This window comes from Humulus lupulus, chromosome 6 (assembly GCF_963169125.1).
Source record: "Humulus lupulus chromosome 6, drHumLupu1.1, whole genome shotgun sequence".
Classification (NCBI taxonomy): Eukaryota; Viridiplantae; Streptophyta; class Magnoliopsida; order Rosales; family Cannabaceae; genus Humulus; species Humulus lupulus.
The window spans coordinates 139,084,248-139,088,183 of NC_084798.1; positions in this window are offsets into that span (position 1 = coordinate 139,084,248).

The window sequence follows — 3,936 nt, forward strand, 5'->3', positions numbered from 1 at the left end:
CCCCTTGGGGCTGAAGGGCGTCTGGGCTTAGGAGCGCCAGAGACCTTCTGTGCGCGGGGGGGGCAGTCGGCCTGGTGATTCACGCCTTTAGGAGGTGCAGGGGCGTCAGCGCGCACAGGCTCTCCAACTTTTTCTTTGCCCTTGTTAGGGGCGGCTTTAGATGGTCCAGCAGCGGCTGGATCCGGCATGGGGGCATCAGCACCACCTCGAACAGAGGTATCCTCGTCCGAGTTGCCTAGATCTCCGAACTTACTTTGGAGGCGTTCCATCATGCGTTGCATTCTTTCGGAGACGCGCTCCTGCTCAGCAAGCTTGGCCTTAGTGGCCACCAGTTCTTCGGCTACTTGGACCAGTTCTGGGTCCTTCTCATAGTAGCAGCCGTCCTTGTAATAACCGTCTTGGACATACTCTTCTTCGTCTTCTAAGTATGTTGTATCTTCGGTACTGACCTGATCCTGGCGGGATGTCGGGTCTTCACCTTGGTAGTCTAAGGGTTCGCTTTGCACCACATCTTCCATCACGGTATCGGGGTTGACCGTAGCATTTTTGTCAACAGCGGATTTTCGCGTAGTCACCATCTCTTTAGTACGAAGTGAATACAAAAAACGTACACAGAAAAAGAGCTGACTAACAACTTCCTACAGCTCTCAATGAAAGCACCAAAATGTTTACCGAGTTTTTCGGAAACGAATAACTAACAGAATAATAAAAAGATAAGAACTGTAGAAATACTGAAATGTAACTAAACAAACAGTGTTTTTACGTGGTTCAGGCGTTAACAAGCCCTAGTCCACGAGTCGATGTTATTATACTTGGAAAAGGTTACAGTAAGATGGCTGGTGCACAAGAACTTCACACACTCACAATGTTTCTCTCGGGTTCTCTTGAAGAAGATGAAGCTAGAGAGATTTTGGTAGAGTTTTTGCTCTGTGATCTCTCCGTCCTCCCTCTTCTTGTAAAATGAAGGGGCCTTTATAACTAGGGTTTCGGATTAGGGTTTTTCTCCACGTACATGAGTCTTAATTACACCAGCCATAAATAGGGGATACAATTACTGTAGTCGCATGGCTACAAGACTCTATGTGGGTATATTTACGTGAAAGTATGGGGAACACACAAAGTCAGCCGTCTTTTCCAAGTTGTCAGCGGAACAGTAGGCGAAAAGGTACCCTTAAGCGTGCTGGGATGTGTGCGGCTTTGTCCTGATGGGCGTGTCAGGCGGGATCCTGTGTCAGACAGATATCATTCCAAATATGCCTTCTCCCGGACTCGACAGTTCGGTTTTGTTCTGTGCGAGGCACGGAACTGTTTCCGCGGAGACCACTCGAAGGGCCTCTCCTGGAAGGGGCCTCCCCGAGGGGTATCCTTCGGGAGTCCGGGAGAGTCAACGAGTTTCCGTGTTGTGCTTGCTTGGCAGAGTAATCCGGATATCAAACAGGAGAGGCGAAGCCTTTCTGTCCATCCGCGAGCTCTGGTCACCTACCGTGAAAGACATCGATAATTCTGCTTCCCCGAGGTCATCAATCTAAACGCTATCCGGAAATCTGGATAACACTTAGGGAACAAATATTAGTCTCTGGGACCTCAAATTCAACTAAACCAGGTTGTAGAATTCATCCCATGTGCCTAAGTTTGAATTCTCGAGCCTCCACAAACCTTAAACCTGATTCCCCTTAAATTCCCCATTGCGAGCCACGACTTGCACTTGAGGGCCACGACCCACCCCTTAGACAGAGGCTCAATCCCCCTCTGATGGGGGACACGGGCCGTGACCTGCTCTCCTCCGAGTCACGGTGCACCTGGAAAACAGAGGCTCACAGCCTCAAAAATTCATGCAGGTCGCAGCGCCTGAAGAACAAAGCCACGACCCAGCCCCTAAACCCATAAAATCCTCCATTTTCTCAACATTTCTACTCAATCCTAACCTCAATTCACACACCAAACCTGAATTTAAGCCTAGAGTTCCCATCCCTTTGGTCTAAACATTATACCCAACTCATAATTAATTTTTAATAAAAAATAGAAACTAAAATTAAAATAAATCCCAAAATTTACACAAGTTCTAAACTCCCCACTAACTCAGAAACCCTTGATGGTTCTTAGCTTTGGTCTTCCTAGCTTGAACCAGCCTAAAATTTAGCTCCAATCCAGCTTAAACCAAGCCTATTCCTTCAGCAAGCTCATGACCTCAACACAAGAGGGAGAGATTGAAAGATTCGTGAGTGAGAGGGTGAGAGAATGTGCTGAGAGGTTCTACAACTTTTTGGATATCACTAAGAAACTCACTGAGTGTATATCTTAACTAGAAAGGACCAAATTTCCCCTTAACACTATCCCAGCCCTTCAATTACGTCTAAGGGTAGAATGGTCATTTCCCGATTCCCACTAATTCCTCAAGTGTTCCCACTATTTACAACCTAATCTTGTCATGTCCAATTAATTACCAAATACTTATTCATTACTCAAATTCCAAAATTACCCCAGGCTCCCCCGAGCCAGGTATTAAACCCCGCTGTGACTATTTTGCTAATTCGCTCACTAGGACCGTCTCTAGCCATAAACTGCAAGTATGTCCAAATATTAATGTGGTCTCAACCATATATCACATAAAATCACATTTATGCCCTCAACGGGCCAAAATTTCAAATATGCCTTTATATGCTATAAAGGACCCACATGCATATCTAATACTCATAAACATGCATATAATATATTCATATAATCATATTAATCATGTATGCCACATAGTCACGCATTTATCCATTTAAACATACATATATTCAATTATTTCCTCCTGGCACGCTAATCAAGGCACTAAGCCCTATTAACAATTTTGGGTTGAAAACTTTGGCCATTTAAGCATTGTAAACTGAGAGCAATATATACGTTGTCTAAAACTCCATTGAAGCTTGTTCACATAAGCTTCAAACTCACTAATATCAAAGACGCGTAGACTAGGGCTCTTTTATAGCCTGAACCATCACTACAAGAAAAAATGTTTTTAGTAACACCAAAAATGTGTTATCAAAACATACCATAACACTTTCTGATTTGTTAAGACTGACTATGTTATCGTAGGTTAGGGTACTTTACATAACACTTTATCATTGTTAACAGATGTGTTATTATACTGTCAACGATAACACACTTTCTTTGTTATTTTAATAAATAAATAAGTGTTTAATTATATTATTTATAGTCAATTATATAACACATTTCAATACTTATAAATTTGTGTTATAGTACACTTTAGCATAACATTTTTTGTGTTATACTACACTTTATTATAACACATTTTTTGTGTTATATAATGAAGTTTGCATAACAAAATTCTTTACTTATAAAAAGTGTTATTGTAATAGATATTATAACACATTTTTCGTATTATTTTAATATTTAGATAAGTTTAAATTCTCATTATATATTAATTTATATAACACTAATTTATTCTATTATATTTTTATTTTTTATTTATATAATTAAAATTAGCTTTCTAATATATACTAGCATCATCAAATGAACTTGATTTTCAAATAACAAAAAGTAAAAAGCATTCAACATTGTATTAACAATCCACAAATTAGTTTAAAACATTCAACACTGTCATCAAATTATATTATAGCTCTCAGGAGACAAAGACCCGAAAACTTAAACCAATAAATCATAAATCACATGGTAAAAAACATTATCACATTATCACATATAAAGTACATCCTAATGACCAAATATCAGCTCTCTCATTGATATCTGCATTACTTGGACAATCCCACAACTCAGGAGCTCGAAAAAGTGTTGAACAATGCTCAGATGCCAATTCCTACACAGCAAGCAATGAGTCCACCATCAATACAAGTACGAAATATTTAATGAAAGATGAAATCTATGTCCATTCCTCCATTACTTTGGCATATTCTAACAATAGGAACTTTTAAATTG